The sequence below is a fragment of the Peromyscus maniculatus genome, chromosome 14 (genome assembly GCF_049852395.1).
Source record: "Peromyscus maniculatus bairdii isolate BWxNUB_F1_BW_parent chromosome 14, HU_Pman_BW_mat_3.1, whole genome shotgun sequence".
Taxonomy (NCBI): Eukaryota; Metazoa; Chordata; class Mammalia; order Rodentia; family Cricetidae; genus Peromyscus; species Peromyscus maniculatus.
The window spans coordinates 88,594,735-88,617,798 of record NC_134865.1 but is presented as its reverse complement, the minus strand read 5'-3'; the positions used below and the strand labels follow the sequence as shown (position 1 = coordinate 88,617,798).

General features: G+C 45.0%; 1 protein-coding gene and 1 pseudogene across 1 annotated transcript in view; one reads left to right on the top strand and one right to left on the bottom strand.

The window, feature by feature from the left end:
* Nucleotides 1-23,064, bottom strand: part of Ptprn2 (protein tyrosine phosphatase receptor type N2) — a 723,788-nt gene that overhangs the window by 539,536 nt on the left and 161,188 nt on the right. The window lies entirely within an intron of this gene.
* Nucleotides 7,114-8,048, top strand: LOC107402613 (small ribosomal subunit protein uS5 pseudogene; annotated as a pseudogene).

Here is a 23,064-nt window from a genome sequence, read left to right as displayed (position 1 = left end):
GCAGTTGAGGGAGACATTTGATGCCAGCCTGTGGAAAATACACACACGTACACACACACACACACACACACACACACACACACACACACGTACACACACACATGTGTACACACACACACACACACACACACACACACACACACACACGTGTACACACACACGTACACACACACACAAAGACTCCCCATAAGCATAACATTCTAGTTGACCTCCACCCACTGCTCTATCTCAAAGCAAAGATCACGGTGCTGGTTTATCTTTATGTATCAATTACCACCATACTGGACCCTCAGTTTATAAAAAAAAAAAAAAATGCCAAGCCTGAAAGCAGAGTCTCAAAGAGATCCATGTATATACATGATCATGCAGCCTTATTGATAGGGGCCAAAGATAGAAGAATAAGGGGTCCACCATTTCATGGGTAGATAAATGGAGTGAGGTTCAACCATACAGATGAATATTTTCAGTTTTAAAGAGGAGGGAAATCATGATACCTACTACAGCATGGATGACTCTCAAGGACATTATGCTGAATAAAAGAAGCCAGTCTCAAAAGTGGTCAGATCTGGAAGACAGCATGAAGTTAACCAGGAATCCCTGCCAGGGGACCCATTTGGAGCCATGGTGCAGTCCTTTCCAGGTCAGAACAAAGGGCCATCCTAAGGACTTACAGTTTCAACCACTTCCATCCAAAGGACCAAGATCAACAATGCTCCAAGTTGATTTTCAGACTAAGAGCTAATTTCTACAAAACCAACATGTTTCATCTTTAATCACCACATTGTAGCAAGAGCTATATAAATGCCACATATAAAAAAAAAGTAATAGTGTTGTGTGATATTTTGTTTGTGTTCTGACAAATAAAACTTGCCTGGAGATCAGAGGGCAGAGCTAGCCACTAGTTAACCATAGAGGCCAGGCAGGGGTGACACACACCTTTAATCCCAGCACTTGGGAGAGGAAGCAGGAAGAACAGGAGTTCAAGGTCACCCTGCACTACATGAGATTAAACCAGTCTAAAAGAGAAACAGAGCCAGACGTGGTAGCACACACCTTTAATCCCAGCACAAGGAAGCGGGGAGACAGGAATATAAGGTAAGTGGAGTCAGGATCTCAGCCCCTCCCTGGCATTCTGTCTGAGAATTCATAGAGGCAAGAAGTTTCCAGTGGCTGCTGCTCTGCTCCAGGGTTTTATTGTTAAGACTAATTAGGGCCACACTGGCCAGGGACACAGGTAGGCAGGCCATCTTCAGACCTTCACTCTCCCTACTCTCCTCCAAATCCAATCCCCCAGTCTCATCCCCACCTGGGTAGCAGACCACCTACTTCAGCCTCCACTTCCTGTCTGCTGCTACCTCCAGCCAATCACACAGGTCTTCTACAGCCTTCCTCCCCAATCCATCCCTTGGTCTCAGGCACTAGCTCTCACAGGCATTCCCTGTGAACTCACCAGTCATGATGGCCAGGGAAGCAGGTAGGCAATCTTCAGATATTCATTCTCCTTCTCCTCTTCCAAATCCAATGTTCCAGTCTCATCTCCTGCTCTGAAACAGACCACCTTCTGTGGCCTTTTCTCCCTCCCTGCCCCCATTCCCAGGGGACTAAGCAGATCCTGGTGGCACACACCACTTTCCTCCCTCCTGTGGACACCCTCATCTCTAGCCCATCTTCATCCCTAAGGGCCAGTTCCCAATACTAAGAATATTTTACCTGGAACCCCCAATAGCCACATCTATCAGGATCCCAGAAGAATTTTCTATCAGGCAACACACAGCCACCACATTTTCCTAAGAACTAGACAGAGCAACAGAAACCAAGGAACAAAACACCCATCCAACAAAAACAAGAACAGGTATCAGCACCTACAATTACAATCTTCAGATGCCTGGACACCAGCATAAAAACACAATAACAGCCAGGACAGTATGTCTCCACTGGAGCCCAGCAACCCTACCACAGCAGGCCCCAAAGTCTTTCAACACAGCTGAAACACAAGAAAAGGACCTTTCAGCTTTATGAATATGGTACAGGTCTTTGAAGAGGAAATTAATAAATCCCTCAAGGAAATCTATGAAAACACAAATAAACATTGGAAGAAAATGAATAAAAGACCTGAAAGTGGAAACAGAATCAATAAAGAAACACAAACTGAAAGAAATCTTGAAATGAAAAATTAAGGAACTCAGAGGCAAGCCTCACCAACAGAAGTTAAGAGATGGAAGAGAGAAATTCACTCATTGAAAATAAGATAGAAGTAATGGATACCTCAGTCAAAGAGCTACATCCCAGATGGCCATATCCAGCAAAACATTCAATCATAATAGGTAGAGGGGGAAAAGATATCCCATGATAAAATCAGATTTAAGCAGTATCTTCCTACAGATCAAACCCTACAAAAAGTGCTAAAAGGCAAACTTCAACCTGAAGAAGCTAACCACACTGAAGAAAACAAAGAATAAATAATATCAGACCAGCAAATAAAGAGAAGGTGGGAATCTTATACCATAGAACAAAAGAAGGAGAATCAATAAACACATTGATAACTCTCAACATAAATGTCTCAATCCCCCAACAAAAAGGCACAGACTAACAGAATGAATGAGAAAACCGGATCCATCCTTGTGCTTTATCCAAGAAACATACCTTAACACACCTCTGGGTAAAAGAATGGAAAAAGATATTTCAAGCATTTCCAAGGTGGGCTGCAGAAGCAGCCCAGGCAGAAATGACCCCTCCCACCGACCTGCCTGCTTCTGTGGGTACCACAGCAAGGAGGGAGCAGGTAATGGGGAATTGGGAGTGATGGAGGAGCAGACTGAAGTGTGCGCTGTGGAGAGAGTCAGAACTGGTTAAGGACAGTGCTGGCGGGCATGGGAGAGGGATGAGGTTGACAGTGGATCATGTCGTTGCCCAGTGGGGTCGACAGGATGGTGTGCAGCAGCCCAGAGCTTAAGGAGATGCACACTCAGTCCCTAAACAAGCTGCCTGGCTGCAGGATCACCCTGGGTTTGGACAGTGACAGAGGCCCGAGATGAAGAATGGCTCCTTTCCTAGATTGGACCTCCCTGAAGGACCAACATGTCCCATGATGCTGCTTCGGGCCATGTGTGGGTCAGTGGCCCTGATGTGGCCAGGGTCCAGATTGATGTCCAAGGACCATGTTATCATCTAAAAATATCCAGATGTTCGTGGCTTGTGCTGTGGCCTGAATCCATGTTGATGTCCATGGACTGTACTGCCCCCAGGGACCATACTGATGAAAGTGGCCTGTGCTGCCACCTGAAACCATACTAGTGGCTGGGCCCAGGCTGCCACCAAGGACCATGCCTGTGTCCAAGGTCCTGCTACAGTCAGGGTCTGAGTTGGTGCCCATGGCCCATGTTACCACCAAAGGTCAAGCCTGCTCAGCTGCCTAAAGCTATGTTGATGTTCATGGGCCATGCTACCACAGGAGGCCACATTGGTGTGAGTGGCCTGTTCTGCCACCTGAGGTCATGATGACTTCCAAGTCCACGCTGCCACTCAGGGCCATATCTGGGTCCCTGATCTTAATGCAGCCGGGTCTGTGTTGACGTCTGTGACTTGTGCTACCACCAAAAGCCATGTGGATGTCCGTGGTTGGTGCTGTAGCCTGAAGCCATGTTACGTCTATGGGCTGTACTGCCACTGGGGGCCACATCAATGTGGGTGGCCTGCATTGCCATCTGGGGCCATGGCGATGTCCCGGCCCATGCTCTGCTGAGGGCCATGTCTGGGTCCATACAGGTCTGTGTTGATGTCTCTTGCCAGTGTTGCCACCAAAGCCAGAGCAGATGTCCTTGGTCTGTGTCACTGCCTGAATCCATGATCCCAGCTGCATCAGAGGGCCCTCTCTGGGTCCGTGGCCAGACTGCAACCTGGAGCACTGATCATGGTCTGTGCTGATGCCAGAAACCACGTAGAAGCCCATGATCCGTGCCCCAGCAGACCGTAAAGAGCAAATAAGCTCCTTTGACAATGACACCGATGACTGTGGATGCATAGTTGAAAAAGAGGGACATGGAAGACGTCTGTGACAATTGCCCCCTTCACCCCTACCCCCTCCAAATAGTAACAGCCTAAACAGGAAGCCATTGAAGAAAATTCTTTAAAACTGTGATAAGATGCTGAAATGCCGCACTCCACAACAGACGGCTTCCAGCAGGTATGCAGAAGAGGAAAGACTCAGCTCTATTTCAGGGGCCACAGAGAGTTTGACCATGCCCCAGCGAGCATATAGATAAAACAAACTTGTCTTTTCTTTTTTCTTGGAGGTGGGTGTAACATGAACCTTAAAATGTCTTATTAATTAAAAAAAAAAAACTGAAGCCAGGTATTGGGGTGAACGCTGAAAGAACCAGCCACAGCTAACCTCACCTCACCAATTCCTGAGCTGATCTTGTTTCCTCAAACTGGAAGCCTCTGTGTCTTCATCTGAATGAATCTCAGCTGAACTGTTGCTCAAAAGCCTAAAAGCTTAACCACTCTAGTTCCTAGTTTTCATGTCTTTTATACCTTTCTGCTTCCTGCCATCACTTCCCGGGATTAAAGGCATGTTGAGTCACCATGCCTGGCTGTTTACATTGTGGCTTTGAACTCACCAAGATCTGAATGGATCTCTGCCTCCAGAATGCTAGGATTAAAGGTGTGTTCACCACCATTTCTGGCCTCTATCTCTATCTAGTGGCTGTTCTGTTCTCTGACCCCAGGTAAGTTTCAGGGTGCACAATATTTTGAGGGACACAATATATCACCACAGGTGGGGGAGGTCACAAGGGCAGGGGGAGGATAGGGAAGGACTGGGAAGCAAATGGGTACAGATATAAACAGAATTCTCAAAAGAGGAAATGCAAATGTCCAAGAAGCACTTAAAGGATTGTTCAAGACATCAGGAAAATGCAAATCAAAACTACTTGGAGATTTCATCCTACAGCAATCAGAAATAGCCAAGATCAATAGAACATAAGACAGCTCATGCTGCAGAGGATGTGGAGTAAGGGGAACACTCATCTGTTTCTGGTGGGAGTGCAAACTTGTACAGCCACTATGGAAATCAATGTGACAGTTCTTCAGGAAGATGGGAATTGATCTACCTCAAGACCCAGCCATACCACTCTTGAGAGTATACCCAAGGAACACTTCATCATACTACAGAGACACTTGCTCAACAATGCTCATTGCTGCTCTATCCATAATAGCCAGAAATTGAAAACAACCTAGATGTCTATCAATGGGTGAATGGATTAAGAAAATGTGGCACATTCACACAATGGAATATTACTCAGCTATTAAAAAATGAAATTCTCAGGTAAATAAAACTAGAAAAAAAAATCATCCTGAGTGAAGTAACTCAGAAGCAGAAAGATGAATATGACATGTATTCACTTATATGTGGATGTTAGCTATTGAGTCATTGCTAAGCAAGCTACAATCAGTAAAACCACACAGGTTAGGTACATAGTAAGAGACTAGAGGAGAGGAAGGGATCTGCCTAGGAATAGGTAATAGAATAGATAGATATGGATGGATGGATGGATGGATGGATGGATGGATGGATGGATGGATGGATGGATGATGGATGGGGTAGGGGACTAGAACATGAGGATCAAACAAGGAAGTGGAGTAAAAATGGGGTAATGAATGGAAAATAGGGAGTGACAGCTAAAACCAAGAGCTATTTGAGGGGTCATATGGAAACCTAACACAGTAGAAGCTTCCTAAAATATACACACATATGAAAGCAATCACCAAATAATACAGCACATGGAGCCTCAGCTGGATTTCTCTCTTCACCAAATTAAGCATTCAGTACCAAGAATAGGTTACATCTAATTGAGTTCTTGGCCAAAGAGATCCCATGGGAACCCCCCAAACAACCCAGGTTATTATGAGGGCTACTGGCAACTCTCCATAAACTGTCAGCAAGCTCTGCTGCTGAAGACAACACCTGTACAATTCACTGAACAAGGAAAAGTCAAGCTGGTGCCTACCTAGAGCCTTCACCTCCCTGGACTAGTATTCACGGTGCTGGAAGGTACTCTAAACACTATCAAGGGAGAAAGGTAAAACCTCCCTGGACTAGAGTTCATGGTCCTGGAAGGTACTCGGCACACTATCAAGGAAGAAAGGTAAAACCTCCCTGGACTAGTTAGTGTTCACGGTGCTGGAAGGTACTCTAAACACTATCAAGGGAAAAAGGTAAAACCTCCCTGGACTAGCGTTCATGGTACTAGAAGGTACTCTGCACACTATCAAGGGAGAAAGGTGAACACCAACACAGCTGTGAGCCCTTCAATCTGCAACATCAACCTGCCCGCAAGATAAACTCATATAACAGTGGCACAAAGCTCATGGGGATAACCAACCAATTCATGATTTAGGACTCACTCTATGAGATGGAATTCATGCCCGGTGGTGCCTGGGTAGCCAAGAATCTGAGACTAGATAGGCCATGGGCCTGGGGCAAAACCAAATACTACTGGACTGCTAAAGGAATGTAGCAATACAATGACTTCTAACAAGATTCTGCTATACTCATAGATCCATGCCTTGCTCAGCCGTCATCAGAGAAGCCTCCTCCAGCAGCAGATGGGAACAAATACAGCCAGACAATATGCAGAGCATGAGAGACTTTGGAACTCTCAGTCCTAAATAGGATGTCACCACCAAATCCCTCCCTCGGGGCTCAGAAAACTCTGTGGAAGGAGAGACGGAAAGAGTGTAAGAGCCAGATGGGATGACAGACACTAGGGAATCAAGGTCTTCTAGACACAACAGGGCCAGCACATGCACAAACTCACAGAGATTGTGACACCGTGCACAGAGCCTGCACGGGTCTGTATCAGATGGGGTCTGAGGACTAAAAGGAGAAGTGGACACAAGCCCCCATCCCTAACCCAGAAGCTACTGCCAAATGATGGCCACTTGCAAATGAAAAATTAGTTCTCTCCAAGGGAGTCTCACTAGGGAAGCAAACCACTCTATGTTGAGACCCCACATCTATACCCTTAAGCAGTAGATGTCAACAAAATGAATCCAATGGCATCTTCTTTCTTTAATAATATTAAGTCAGCTTCTTCTTCGGGGAAACACCAAATGGCGGATGACGCCGGTGCAGCAGGAGGGCCCAGAGGACCCGGGGGCCCAGGACTAGGAGGCCGCTGCGGCTTCCACGGAGGATTTGGCAGCGGTCTTAGGGGCTGCGGTCGTGGTCGAGGCCATGGCCGTGGTCGAGGCCGCGGGGCTCATGGAGGTAAAGCTGAAGACAAGGAGTGGATCCCCGTCACCAAGCTGGGCCGCCCGGTTAAGGACATGAAGATCAAGTCCCTGGAGGAGATCTACCTGTTCTCCCTTCCCATTAAGGAATCCGAGATCATTGACTTTTTCCTGGGTGCATCCCTAAAGGATGAGGTTCTAAAGATCATGCCAATGCAGAAGCAGACTCGGGCTGGCCAGCGGACCAGGTTCAAGGCTTTTGTCGCTATTGGGGACTACAATGGTCATGTTGGTCTTGGTGTGAAGTGCTCCAAGGAGGCATCCACTGCCATCCGAGGGGCCATCATCTTGGCCAAGCTGTCCATTGTCCCTGTGCGGAGAGGCTACTGGGGGAACAAGATTGGCAAGCCCCACACTGTCCCGTGCAAAGTGACAGGCTGCTCTGGCTCTGTGTTGGTGCGTCTCATCCCTGCCCCCAGAGGCACTGGCATCGTCTCTGCTCCTGTGCCTAAGAAGTTACTGATGATGGCCGGTATTGATGACTGCTATACGTCAGCCAGGGGCTGCACTGCCACCCTGGGCAACTTTGCCAAGGCCATCTTTGATGCCATCTCCAAGACCTACAACTACCTGACCCCTGACATCTGGAAAGAGACTGTGTTCACCAAATCTCCTTATCAGGAATTCACTGACCATCTTGTGAAAACCCACACCAGAGTGTCTGTTCAGAGAACCCAGGCTCCAGCTGTGGCCACCACATAAGGGTTTTTATACAAGAAAAATAAAGTGAATTAAATCTGTTAAAAAAAAAATAATATTAAGTCAGGGCACATTTGTTTTTTTTTTAAACCATGCTGATCTTTTGCATATACATAATAGCTTCCAGTTTTGTGATTTTATGGGATTCCTGTGTGCAAATGTGTTTGTCACTGCATCTTTATACATTTCTTGTGCTTTTTCTTTGGCTCTTCTTCTTGTTTGGTTGTTTTGTCCTATTCCTATTTGTTTGTCTTTGTGTCATCCTATTTTATTTTATTTTTATTATTTCTTAGATGCCTGTTTGCTTGTTAATGGGAGACAGAAAGGGTGTGGATCCAGATGCAAGGAGAGATGGGGAGGAACTGGGAGGAGTAGGAGGAAGGAAACATGTCATCAGAATATACTGTATGAAAAAAATCTATTTCCAATAAAAGAAAAGGTAACAAACATTAGCAGGCAGTAAGGCACACATGGTATTATAAATGAAAGAACAATAAAAGCAATTTATCTGAAAATTAAGGTACAATTAAGAATGGAACCCAGTGATTGTCCAGTTGTTTAAAGAAAGGCCCAATAATTTGGGAGTCCAATGGCATAACTCTCCTGTGTGAAAGTTCAAATAATCAACAATCTATCATCAGACCAATGAGTACTCACATCCAACCTACAGGGAAGAATTAAGAACATTTATGGTTTATGGTACCTCTACTCATGGACTAGTTTAAAGCCATTGTCCTTAACAGACCATCCTTCTGATGGATGCATGTCCACCCATTCCCATGATGACCTCATAGATGTGTGTCTACATATTCCAGGATGACCACATGGGTGCCAGGATGAATGTATAGGTACTCCATCCACCTCCTGTAGCTGGATAGTTTTCTCTCCAGGTCCCACCGAGTCCCACCAAGCCCCGGCAGTCCGACAGCCCACTGATAAAATAAACACACAGATGCTTTTATTATTTAAACTGTTTGGCCTAATGGTTCAGGCTTCTAGCTATCTAGTTCTTACATCTTAAATTAACCCATTTCTATACCTTGCCACATGGCTCATGGCTTACTGGCATCTTCACATTCTGCTTGTCATGGCAGCAGCTGGCAGTGTCTCTCTCCACCTTCCTGTTCTCTCAATTCTCCTCTCGGTTAGTCCCGCCTATACTTCCTGCCTGGCTACTGGCCAATCACTGTTTTATTTATTGACCAATCAGAGCAACACATTTGACATACAGACCATCCCACAGCAAACTCCTCCCAAAGTGACTGGTAAATGTCCTTCCACATCCAGGATGTCTAGGTGGACACATCCCCAGGATGAATGCACAGACACATGCCTGTCCACTCCAGGATGAGTACATGCTCACATGACCCTCTATATTCTGCCCCTTATCAGATGCCTAGAAAGGGATCTGTGAGAAAATCTTTCTTGCAGCTCAGAACATCTCTCCCTCTGGCAGGAATCCTGATCATTGGTTTCACCTGTTTCACCTGAGCTCTGGGCTCTAAGAACTAGACACTCATACTCATTCAGCCTTATGGAGAAAAGACTTTGGAGTCTGAAGCCAGCCTTCTTCTCAGACCATGTTCTCAGAGGGTGTTGACCCGGACTCGCAGCAGGTGCTTACTTGGTGACCCTTCACAGAAGCTCCTAGGCAGGCATGGCTTTAGAGATGGGCATGGGATCACCAGAGACAATCCAAAAGAGTTGGGCCCTCCTAGGCACACCTTTCCTGGCATGACCCACTATGCCCGTGTGTAAGCCTTTACCTAGCTCACGGTCTGCTTACTAGCCTCTTCCACTTGACCCTGGATTATGCCTCCATCATTCATTCTCCGTATTCTGTTTCTACTTCACCGCTTAAAACAGAGGCTTGGGACTCTGCATCATTAGTGTGTCTTCCTTCATCTCTATGTCAGCTCTCCTACATTTATGCTACCACTGACCTCTGTATTAGTCACTTCCCATAGCTGAGACAAAGTATCTGAGAAAAACAACTTAAGGATGATGATTAACACTGTGTCAGCTTGACTAGATCTAGACTCACATCTGGATGCGTCTCTGAAGCTTAACTGATGAACCCCCACCCCTCAGTGGACTATAACCTCCTAAACCACGGCCAGAATAAACCACCCATTCCTTACATTGCTTTTTCCAAGGATTTTGTCACAGTAACAGAAAAAAAAAAAACTAAAATGAAAATTAGTCTCAAGAATCAAAGGTTCTGCTGTGAAATACCTGACCCTGTGGTTCAAAGGCCTTTGGGACTTGTTTGTGGGGCTAATGTGGAAAGGTTTGAAGTCACAGGCTAGGAAGTCTCTGGGCAGATATATGCAGAGTTTAATGGGACATTTGGGTAGGAATTTGGAAGCCCATGATGCCCAGAGAAACGTGGACAAGGGAGGCAAATCGTGAGGATTCAGAAGGAAGTGTGAAGTTTCCGAGGAGAACGAGAACTCTGCAGAGAAGTGGGCCATGGCCATTCATATTCCATTCTAGCAAAGACTCTGGCCACATTTTACCCATGCCTGAGGGTAAATTCAACAGTAATCAACCAAATTATCTGTTAAAGGAAGTTTCAAAACCACATAACCAGGCTGTGGTATGGTCACTGTTCTCCATCAGATCTGCGTAGTAAGAGGAAGCAGAAAATGTGGAAAATGTTCAGTCTGTTACAAAAATAGTGTGAACACATTTAAAGATGCAAAAAAGGTGATGCAGAGAAGGCAGCTGTGAGGGTTAAATGTTTTAGTGCCATTAGAGAGAAACCTTGCACTCAGCACTTGGGTGATAGCAAAGAGTACCCAGAGAGCATCTATCAAATGCTCCAATTTGTGAAAACACCATTCATTTGAGAAAGCCAACAGAGAAAATTTCTGGAGGGGTTCTGTGCTCAAAAGCAGTTACTGAAGTATTTCCTGGGTTCAGCTGCCAAGGAACACAGGAGTCACTACAGTTACAGGGGACCAGATTATGTTTAGAGCTGGCAGGATTGGGGAGTGTTATCTTCATGCTGCTGTGCAAAATGCAAGAATTACAGGCTCATAGAGGCTTGCACCAGTGTTCAAGAAAGTCATTGAGGGCAGGTAATGTGTGGTAAAGTTGGAGTCCCTTCAAGGAGGCCCTGAGAAGCCGCTGTGTGAAGTTTTGAAGGTGAAACCTAAGTTACAGTGGAGAACCCCAGGATGCTGGAGATGTGAGGACAATGGACATCCAGTGAGCGGTGCTGCAAACACTAACTGGAACTAGCCTCAGAGAGGGGCTGCTGCATGTGCACAGGCAGCAGAGCTTGAAGGGCAGAGCTGCTCAGTGATGTTGGAGCCCAGACGATGTCACCAAGAGCTCCACATGCCAGACAGGGAGCTGCAGTTTGGTGTTCTCTCTGCTGAACTTCAGTCACGCTTTGGCCCAATCTTTTCTTGCTGTTCTCGCATTCTTCCCTTTGGGAATAGAATATTCACTCTGTCATTCTATATCAGAAGCATACAACTTTTTTTTTATCTTATAGGGACTCAAAGATAAAGACATTTGTGGTGGTTTGAAAGAAAATGACCCCAAAGGGAGTGGCACTATTAGGAGGTATGGCCTTGTTGGAGTAGGTGTGGTGTAGTCTTGTTGGAGGAAGTGGGTCACTGTGTGGGCGGGCTTTAGGGTCTTTTTCTCAAGCTTCACTCAGTGTGACAGTCAGTCGTTTTCCTGCTGCCTTGATCAAGATGCAGCACTCTCAGGTCCAGCAGCATGTCTGCCTGCACACTGCCATGCTCCCCAACATGATGATAATGAACTGAACCTTTGAACTGTAAGCAAGCCACCCCAATTAAATGTTTTCTTTATAAGTGTTGCCGTGGTCATGGTGTCTCTTCACAGCAATAAAAATATAACAAAGACAACATTGTTTTTGTTCTCAGAAAAGACTTGGGGCTTTAATCTTTAGAACAATGCTGGAACTGTTTAAATTTGGGGAACTCAGAACACGGCTAACTTTATTTTGAGTTATTAGATACCCATGAATGATCATTTAATAACCAGGAGTAGAGCCTTATAATTTAAAGATTATGTTCTTGGGTAGTGAGTTGAGAAGGAGCAGACTTGTGGTGGTTAGTTATCATTGTCAATTTGACAGAATTTAGAATCACCAAGGAAACATGCCCTTGAATGTGTCTACAAGGTTATTTCCAGGGGTCTTTAAGTGGAGAAGAAAGACCCACCTTGAATGTAGGTGACTGAATTAAAAGGGAAGACAAGAGACATGAGCTAAGCACCAGCATTATTTACTCTCTGCTTCCTGACTACAGACAAACAGAACCAGCTGCCTCCTGTTTCCGCTGCCAGGCATGCTCCACTGTGACTGACTACACCCTCAAACTGTGGGTCAAAATAGCCCTCCTCTCTGTAAGCGGCTTTTCTTCGGTGTTTTGTTACATCAATGAGAAAAGTGACTAATCCAGGGAGGAAGGATTAATTCTGGCCCCCAGCTTCAGTTGCTTACTTGGTGTCATCACTGTGGGCTTGAATTCATTCAGAAGATCATGGTGGAAATTGGTAGTGGGACAAAGCTGTTTGTGTCTTCCCAACTTTGCCAAGCAGAGGGTGCTGGGCCAGAACAAGGTAAACCCTTCAAAGGCTGCACTCAGTCACCCATTTCCTCCAACTAGGGCCGTATTCAGCAACAGGAAGGTCAGAGCCCTCCTAGTCCAGTCACTTCACAGTGATCCTACCTACCAGCTAAGTACCAAGTACTAAGTACTAAGCTACCAAGCTAAGTACATGATCCTTTGGAACCTTCCAAACCATAACAACCTCCTATCCAACCCAAGCTACCACATACAATGAAGGCCTAGCCCAGCCCAGGAACAGACATCACAGGCCTACCCAACATGCACACTCCTACCCCCTGCCCACTAATGGTGCTGTCTAAATGAAGCTTCTGTGCCTTCCCAGGCGGACCTATAACATATGACCACTTGGTTTGGGATCAACAGTTGGTGTACTCCTCCCCAAGGAAGACCATTTCTCCCCTCAAGTGTTCCTTAGTTTTCTATAATTTGTTATGTAAGATTGAGGCCTCTGGGCTTTCCCCTATCCATATCAACATGTCTATTGTCCTTGTTTCATTCATTTGTAAGCAGTCATGTTGGTAAGACTTTATTGGTGTTGCTTCTGACATTCCTAGAAGACATAATTTCAGGTAGACAATAGCTCTCTAATGGAGCATGCTCAACAAGAGGGAAATAATGCCTGGTAATGGAAACCCAACCAACCACCCACGGCTAATGAAGTCATAGATCTTGGAGGAAAACCTACAATGGGCACTTTACTGAACCAGTATAGTCCCTAATTATAGTCTAAACAGACCCAGAGATACATGTAGTCTTTACTTGTCATCAAGGAAACTTCTCTTCGCAACAGATGGAGACCCTTACAGAAAACCACACCAATCAAAATGCAGAATTGTGAAGCCCAGTCCCAATGGATACATCTTAAAAACAATTCCCACACCTAAGACTCAGGGATCTTGCAGAAGTAGGAACAGAAAGGTTGTAAGAGCCAGAGGAATGGGGAGCTTTCTGTGAATCAATTTTAAACATCATGTTTCTGAAAGACCAGGTGTGTCCACTGGGTAGAACATACTGGCCATCAGAAGCTGCAAGGGTCAGGATCCCAGTGTACTAGTTCTACAGAAAGCCTTTCTGAGTATAGAATGGAAACAATTGCTGATTGAATCTTGCCTGTCTGCTGAATGGTCCAGTTAACCTGCAGCCTGACTTTTGGTCGGACAGATGATCAGAAAAGTGCTCTGGGAAGCTGTTCCTGCGAGGGACTTTGACACTGCAACACATGTACCCCAAAGCTCTGTCTGATGTGATTTCACAACCAGTGAAATCAACCATGAAAGGCGATCATTGGCTCTGAAGTCTTCCTGGCCAGGAAACTCATACAGTGACTGGACATTTGTCAGTCCATCCTTGAGCCATCTCCACAGGGAAAGTTGCCATACACAGAGCCATAATTAATCATGGTCACAATATTGTCTCACAAGAAAGCATAGCCACACCTGAATAGGGGAGGTGGGGTAAGATGAGGGACCCTCAGTCACCAATAAGGATGGGTTCATATCAAAAAAAAAAAAAAAAACGCAATGCCATTTGAATTTCTGTAGGTGGCTCTCAGAGATCAAGGAGCAGAGGCCCCTGTAGAGAGGGGCCAGATGGATCTCCTGAAGCAGAAACAACTGTGCTAAGACAAGAAAGAACCTGCACTCACGTACACACAGGTACAAACATGTACACACAGGTACAAACGTGTACACACAGGTACTTGCCCACACAGGAACAAGCATGTATGGACTTCTCCAGACAAAATTTCCTATCTGTACCAAGTATTTCTCCCTTCTCCAAGGCACTTTGAAATCTACGTGATCACCAGCCAATGGCTCTCACAAGGCAAATCAATCATGACAAACAAAACCCTGCTTTCCAGATGCAGTCAATCACACATCTGCCTGCCAAGGACAAGGCTTTCCTACCTAACCTGATGCTCAGTTAAGTTTAAACAAGAATGCTTACTTTTTTGTTTCCAATAGCACATCAATTTAAATATCTCCTTGGATCTGAAAACATACGCAAAGAGGCAGAGACTTACATGTAATCGAGACATTCCTATTAAAGAAGAGAGATATTAATTGAACATCACACTGCACACTGGCAATGTGGGTGGTTCCCTCTCACTCAGGAAAGCACCAGCCACACCCAGTGTTCTGTAGGCCTCATCCTTCACCCAGGCTGCTCCACCATCTCTTTACACACAGCCAGGTCACAGAAGCCCAGCAATCTCTAAATACATCCTCTGCTGGGGACTTCCAGCTGTCGAATCACAGGCAGCTGTCTACCAATGAAGCAAGAAGAGCTGCAGTGGCCACCTTCACACAAGCACACTGGTGCACACATGTGCTTGCACACTAAAAAAAGGCCATATGGGTGGGGGTTTTTTCCCAATAATGAGCCTTTACCCTTCAAACATAATCTATAAAGATCTCAAATTCAAAAATGTGCCTCATAAGCCCACAGTAGGAAATACACACATATGTGGAAAGTTGCCCTCAGAGCCCACAGAGCCCGCAGAGTGGGAATTCCTGTGAATGGGACTGCTGCCATGGACTCTCGGAGCCTGACAAGGTAGGCAAGCCGAGGACATATGCAACCAGCTCCTCTGGAATCAGGGTTTCAGATCATCAGTTGGCCTGGGTACGGCATTTTCCTTCCTCTCCTTCTCTGCCATCCCTGCCTCCCCCTTCTTATTCCTTCCTTTTCTTCCTACAAAGGAAGTCTCAGAGCTGCTCTTGGAAACTCAGATTTCTGTTCATTTGGCCATATCACTAAGAAACATATTCAATCCTCTAGAAAATAGCACAGATATACACGTGTGTTTAAAGCACAGCATGGGCAGAATTGTGTGTGCAGTACACACGTGCAGTTGCATGCACACAGCAGTGCCACATGGGTGCAGGCACGCACTCAGAGCATATTATTAGAAGAAGCTGCTACACAGTCATAGGCTGTCAATCCTCTGCACACAAACCTCTCTGCTGCTTGAAGATAATGAGGAATTACCATGGCAACCCTTGAACAAGCCTCACATCTCTCCTCATCCCCAGAACACAGCATGGCAGCTGCAGCTCCATCTCCCAGAACACACACTGTTTGAGAGCACAGGGCAAAAAGATTGAGGGACTGGTCTCCTGTCACTTGCTGGGACTCATCTCAGGACATGTTCCTCCAAGAATCAGAATCTTTTACAGCCAAGGTCTCGTTTCCTGGGTTTTACTTTGCCTCTGGTCACCAGAAAATCAAAGCCCATGTCATTCAACAGAGTTCTGTTTCCAGGGCAATTGTGGATAGAAATAAACTTTTAAGACAGCAAAGCCGGGCGTTGGTGGCGCACGCCTTTAATCCCAGCACTCGGGAGGCGGAGGCAGGCGGATCTCTGTGAGTTCGAGGCCAGCCTGGGCTACCAAGTGAGCTCCAGGAAAGGCGCAAAGCTACACAGAGAAACCCTGTCTCGAAAAACCAAAAAAAAAAAAAAAAAAAAAAAAAAAAAACCAAAAAAAAAAAAAAAACAAAAACAAAGACAGCAAAACATATTGGGGTGGAGCAGAGAGCGTGGAATAAGACATTCCTTCCCTGTATTCTAGATATGTTTCTATTGCCAGAACCTAGCATTTCTGAGGATTCTATCCCCTCACATTTGGGACTTGCAAACAATAGTCTTAGAATACAGATGAGCAGAGCTGACTCGGTCTGAGGAACTCTGGCCAACAAAATATATACTACAGGGGGTCTCCAATTTACCATATATATTCCAGCCTAATGTTGGATCTCCAAATTAGATGTTCACTTCCATAAGTCTCCAAGAGGGGTCAATATACGGACTTGAAATTAGGAATGAGCAACATGTAGAAAACATGACATTATTGCAGAGTGCAGAAAGGTGGATGAGGCTGTAACATCCAGGGCCTTCCTGCTCTAGGCCTCTTCACATATCATTTGTCCTTCTCCCTGGGTCTACAGGACAAATTGTTTCAGTGTATATCCTTTCATGAGGTCATCTCCCACAGGGCCATGGCATGCAGGAAGAGGGGTCAAGAGAACACTCCTGATGAGGCAGACCCACGCGCTGCAACTGCTGACTATTCCTAGGGAACCTCTACTGCTGATCTCAAACAAGCACATCTTGAATTTTATTAGTCATTGTAGCCATTTTTCTATCTCTACATTGCTTGAAGGGAAAGTCCTTTCTCTCATCAGTGCTACCCTTGGGCTATCAATTGTCATAATTCTTAGCAAGTACGTGAAGCACGTCTTCTATACCGGTGCATATCAGGCAGCAGACATCACCTATGTGAACTTCTAGGTGGAGGTCACACAAAAATGTTGGCTCCTGAATTTCATTACCGATGCATTACTGAAGAAAGTGACAAGGCCAGAATCAGGAAGCCAGCCTGCATCACAGCACCCAGCAGCGTCCAGGGCTCAAGGCAGCAGGAGGTCCTGCATCAGCCACAGAGACTAAGACAGGAGCAACTGTGACACTCTCATCCTCGTGTGCTCTTATGGAGCACAGTTTTAGGGCAAGAACTCTGTGCTACAAGAAGGCAGGAGGACGCTGCTTGTGGCCTAGGAATACAATGCCACAATCAAGCCTCAGCATATCTCAGTGGCCAGGGAAGGCAGGATAGCCCTCCAGGAGCTACCAGATGAGCGGCACAGACACACTCTCCATTGTAATCTGGCAGGAGTAGCAAAGGCTAGGAGCAGTTCACTCATTCTGATGACTCATAAATGTCAGGTCTGAATATGCCTTTGCTTATTCAAGGACAAAAATAAATCATAAACAAACACAAACTGTGGCCAAGGAAGATGGCTTACAGTCGCATGCTTGTTACACAAGCCATGAGAACCTGAGTTTGATTTCTAGAACCCATGTGAAAAGGCTAGGCATGGTGGCGTGTGCTTACAATTCACTGCCCACCACTCTGGACTAATTAGCACACTCCAGGCCAGCAAGAGACCCTGTCTCAAAAAAACAAAGTAAACAGTTACTGAGAAATGAAACCTGTGGTTTTCCTCTGTTGTCCTCCGCATGTACATAAACACAAGAGGCATCCTCACATACATGTACACACATACAAGTACATACACACACACACACACACACACACACACACACACACACACACACACACACCAAAAACACAAATTGAGACATGATAAAACACTACCAGCACGAGACCCTAGATGCTGCATGTGGGCACCAGGAAGAGGTGAGTCTGGGCACAGAAGAAAAGCTGTCCCTGTGAGGATAGAGATGATTGTGTGGACCCCACTGCAACTGTCTTAACTGAAGATCACGGGTAGTACAGAGTGGCAAGCACAGAGGGGAAGGGGACTGAGACTGAACTCCGTCTTCTGGATAACAGCCTTTAACAGCAAGAGCAACCAACAGCCAAAGAAACACAACACAGGAAGCCTTCAGGACCACGGACTTTACCAGTTCAAAGACTCAAAATATTTTACCAAATTACATAAAATTAATACTTTCAAAAGGCCCTCATATTGCTTTTCATAAAAAAAAAACTAAACAAGTTAGTAATTAAGATGAAATAGGTTTGTTAAAGTGGCCAGTAGCATGAAAAGAGGCAAATGTATGAGCAATTGCCACCCAGAAAACATAAACCAGAAAACACCCACTTACAGTCCTAACAAGAATCATTCAGTACCACACTGGAGCGAGAGCTCAGAGGCCAAGTATGCATAGTGCTCTTGCAGAGGACCTGAGTTCAATTCCCAGTACCCACTTGAGGCAGCTCACAGCCACCTGTAACCTCTGCATACACCTGACATATAGACATAAACGTGTATAAATGGAATAAAAAGTATTTAAGGAATATTATTCAGTGCTTAGGAACAGCCTTGTCCAGAACTGAACTGTACATGGAAGAAACAGAGGCAGAAACACGGCTGGGCCAAGGATGAGACTCTCACAACTGCCCTGCCAGGAAATAAATTTCTTTGTAATGTTGAAATTTTTTAATAGGAATCATACTATAAAGTTTTCTAAACAAAAGGAAACTCTGCTTTAATGAAGGTTTAACCTATGCATTTTAAGTATATTTTTATTATTTATGCTTTGAGAATTTCATACGAGTATACAATGTATGTTATCATCCCCCACTCGAACTCTTCCCACACAATCCCTACCACCTTCCCCTTCCAACTTGATGTCTTTTTTTTAACCCACTGAATCTAGTTAGTGCCACCCATATGAGCGTAGTCACAGGGACATCAAGAGAGCATGGACAGCTTAGGGGGGCCACAGTTCAGAAGAAAACCCTCCCTTCTCCAGCAGCCAGCAACTGCCAGTAGCTCCCCACCTAGGGGTGGGACCTCCTGCTATTTTGTGAAATGGACATAGTCTCAAACTGCCTCCTAAATGCTTGTTTTACTCCCATAGATTAATGCAGCTCTTAGCCCTCACCAGAGAAGCGTCTCTGTCTCTCCCTGTCTCTGTCTCTCTCTTGCAGTGGACAACAGCAAACACAGAGAATAACAACTTTTGAGAGTGCAGCACATACTCAGCTGTGGAGTGAGTGTTCAGCTCTAGGTGAAACATCTACATCACCCTCCCCCTAAGGCTCAGGAAACGTCACTGAAGAGAGGTCAGAAAGACTGTAAGAACCAGAGGTGGGAAAGGATTGGGGCAAAACTGTCCTCTGGACACAACAGGACGGCTACTCATGAATTCACAGAAGCCGTGGTTGCCTACACAAAGCTGTATGAGAGCAAGCCAGCTAAATCATCATTCTTAAAAACTTTTAGACTTTAATTGATATGCAGGATAAAATATTTTTGACTAATTTACCAGTAACATTCATTTTTTAAAGTAAACAATGTAAGAAGTAAAAAATATGATAAAAATTTTTCAATATTAAAATTCAACATTTGTGTATTACAGTCTTTAGACAGCCTGCTCCAAGGCCTCACCCAGGGTTTGCAAAAAAAAAAATCCAAGCACTAAACTTTTCTATCTGAGGGGTATTAGGAAAGGAACACATGCATTCTGATGGTAACTTTCTTTTTTACTTCATCTTGAAAAATATTTTTCTCAAATTCTTCCCCAGTCTTTGTCTTTACACAGTTATATATATTCCCAACAGAAAGCTTACATTTTGAGGGTCACATTATCTTCCTTTACTAAACAATAAGAAGCAGAGTCATTCTGACAACACATGTGAAATCACACGGTTTCTCTTGGAATGTGCAGGTGGGCAGGCTATAAAGCAAAGACGGGAAGCACATAGTGCTGAGTGTTCAGCATTTCCCAGTGGAGAGTGGCATTGAAATTCAGGACCTAAACAATAAACAGTTAGTTGGCTGGACCTTGAGTCTTGTATCATAAAACTGATGTCAGGGGTACATGCAGAGAGCCAGCTGCTGAGAGAATTTGTGCAGGGGGTTATGTCTTCAATGCTATCAGCCAGAGTTTAGCAAACAGGGAACTGACACTAAAGTTGCCTTATGGACCTTGGTCCAACAACAAGACACCTGGGAATTTGTCCTTGTGTGATTCATTTGCAGGGGCAACTAATCTACTTTGAATTTGCTCTGAGGTCTTAAGTCAGCTAATTATGCAAAAAACTCTTTGTAGCTGAGAGTACTGTTATTTTCCTATGTCAGCCTGAGCTAGGAAAAATATCCTAGTATTATTTCTATTCATCAAAATTATACAGCTTAAGAAGAAATCATCTCCTGACCATCCACAGATACACACACACACACACACACACACACACACACGTGCCCAGTATATTCATGGAGATAACATACTACCAATCCAGGCTTGGGGAAATCCCATAGCTGTTTTAAGGGGGAATTGTGGTAGCACATGAGGAAATTACAGACAGAAGCAGGCAGCATTCATAGTACCCCGTGGCCTCGTAAGCCTTGCTTGATAAGGTTCCTCCATCAGAGAGTTATTCATCTGGTGGGTCAAACTTATGAATATCAGTTGTTATCTGCTGCACATTCAATATAGCCTCTGGCACTTGTGAGTCTGTAGGAAAACAAGATCCTCATACTTGAGTTAAAAAGCAATTTCACACATGCTCTCCAAAGGAGACTGGTACCTCTGAAATGTGCAAGTCAGTGAATGAAATGCCTATTGTATATTTATTTTAAAAGATATAAAATCACATAGAAATGATTTCCTGCCAGGCGGTGGTGGCACAGGCCTTTAATCCCAGCACTCGGGAGGCAGAGCCAGGTGGATCTCTGTGAGTTCAAGGCCAGCCTGGTCTATAGAGAGAGATCCAGGACAGGCCCCAAAGCTACACAGAAAAACTCTGCCTCAAAAAAAAAAAGAAAGAAAGAAAGAAAGAAAGAAAGGAAGGAAGGAAGGAAGGAAGGAAGGAAGGAAGAAAGAAAGAAAGAAAGAAAGAAAGAAAGAAAGAAAGAAAGAAAGAAAGAAAGAAAGAAAGAAAGAAAGAAAGAAAGAAAGAAAGAAATGATTTCCTGAAAGACCAAAATAGGCAGGTTATAATGTACTCCCAAGGTCAGCAGCTACATCTAGTGAGAAGTCAGAGGTCATTCTATGCATGTCTGAAGCACTTCTTTCTTGGGTGCTGCGCAAGAAGACCACCTTTGTGGTCATCATCCCCTAAGGACAGTCACCAATGGCCGACTTCTGTCTCCCCACTTTCTGGAAGCCCCCCAAGCCCAGCCTGGCTCTCCAGCCTGCCATCTCAGAGTCAGCTGCACAGTCTGCATTAGTGGGTTTTTGCAGTGTGAGAATGGAACCCAGGACCTCACACAGGCCAGACCAAAGTCCATCAGTGAATCACAACCTCAGCCCATTGCATGAGCTATAAGTGCAGAGAAAATAGTACCAAACAAACAGATCTAAGGAAATGATTCAGGGGACAGGACCTGAACACTGCATCCAATGAGTCTTCTCATGCTAAAATCCCAAGCTGACAGCTTCTTGTGTCTGTCTTGTGACTTGGAGACACCTGTGGTCACTGTAGACACTCTGTGCCTAAGCTGACTGATGCAGGAGATATGCCAGGGCCAAGCATCCCATAAAAGCAGCATAGAGCAGAGCTCAACATGGTGATATCTTAAATCAAGTTTATGTGCCAAGGAGACTTCTGCCTATCAAACTCAAAGGTGGCCCCATCTGTGAAGGGGCATTAAGGACACTGTTCACAGAGCTACCTAGAAGCAAATTAGTCCCCCCAGGGCACAGACACCATGGAATCATCATGTGGAAATGGAGACTGACCTGAATGGCCTACCCTGGTGGGGGCATCTGGTATGTAATTTCTTAGCATTACCCATCATGTTCTGAAATATATTTATCTTTAGCAGGTTACGTTATATTGATTTAAAGCAGTGGTTCTCAACCTGTGGGTCGAAACCCCTTTTGGGACAAGTAACCCTTTCACAGGAGTGACCTAAGACCATTTTGAAAGCACATATATTTACATTATGATTCATAATAGTAGCAAAATTATAGTTATGAAGTAGCAACAAAAATAACTTTATAGTTGGGGGTCACCACAATATGAGGAACTGCATTGAAGAGTCACAGCATTAGGAAGGTCGAGAGCTACTGTTTTAAAGAAAAATATGTTTCCTTTTAGTGAGTTAGTAAGCCCAAAGTGTGGGAGGCCATTTTTGTAACACACTAAACATACACAGTTACTAAGAGTCCCTTTACTTAAGGTCGCCGGAGGAAAAGAGACACCAGCTACCACAGGGCAAGTCTCTCTGCTGGCTTGGATGTCTGCCTGTTTGTGATAGAGATAGCTCTCTCTGAGTAAACACGAGGCATCCATCTCTGAGACCAAGAATCCTACTGCAGTGTATGGGTCCTACAGCCAGGGTGTGATCCACATCCTATAACAGAATAACCAGGACACTGCTAACCAGTTGTAGAACACAACACACTACATTCCTGACAGGAGTGAGATGCTACCCAGGGAGAGTCTGTAGGATCCTGTAGTCAAATCTGATTGGTAGCTAGCCACTCTATATTGGACACTTGCCCAAGATGAGCAAAACCACAGTCTAAACAAGAATTTATAGAATGATCAAAGGAACTTTAATCAAAGGAAGTAGGCTTTAAATGTATTAGTCATACTTTGGAATACCTTTCAACAAAAAGGGCATACTTCAGACAAAGCCCCCGACATGCACCATTCTCTTAGACAAGATTCTAGGGGAAAGAGGGCAAAAATAGAAAACATACCATGAAAGGCCATTCCTGTTAAAGTTTAGAGCTGGCAAAGTTCAAACACACAATTAAAAAAGCACAAAGGAGTCAGAGCTGGGATTGTGTCAGAAAAGGTGCAAAGAAAGTTCTGTAGTGGTGTGTTATGTGAGGCTGAGCTGAGCACTGAGGCAGGCAACCTGGAAGAGCAAACAGCTGCATGTGGGATGCAGCTGTGGACATCCTCGGGCTGCACACACACAAGCCACCATACACCTTTCAGTCCCCACACAGCTGTGAGTATTACTA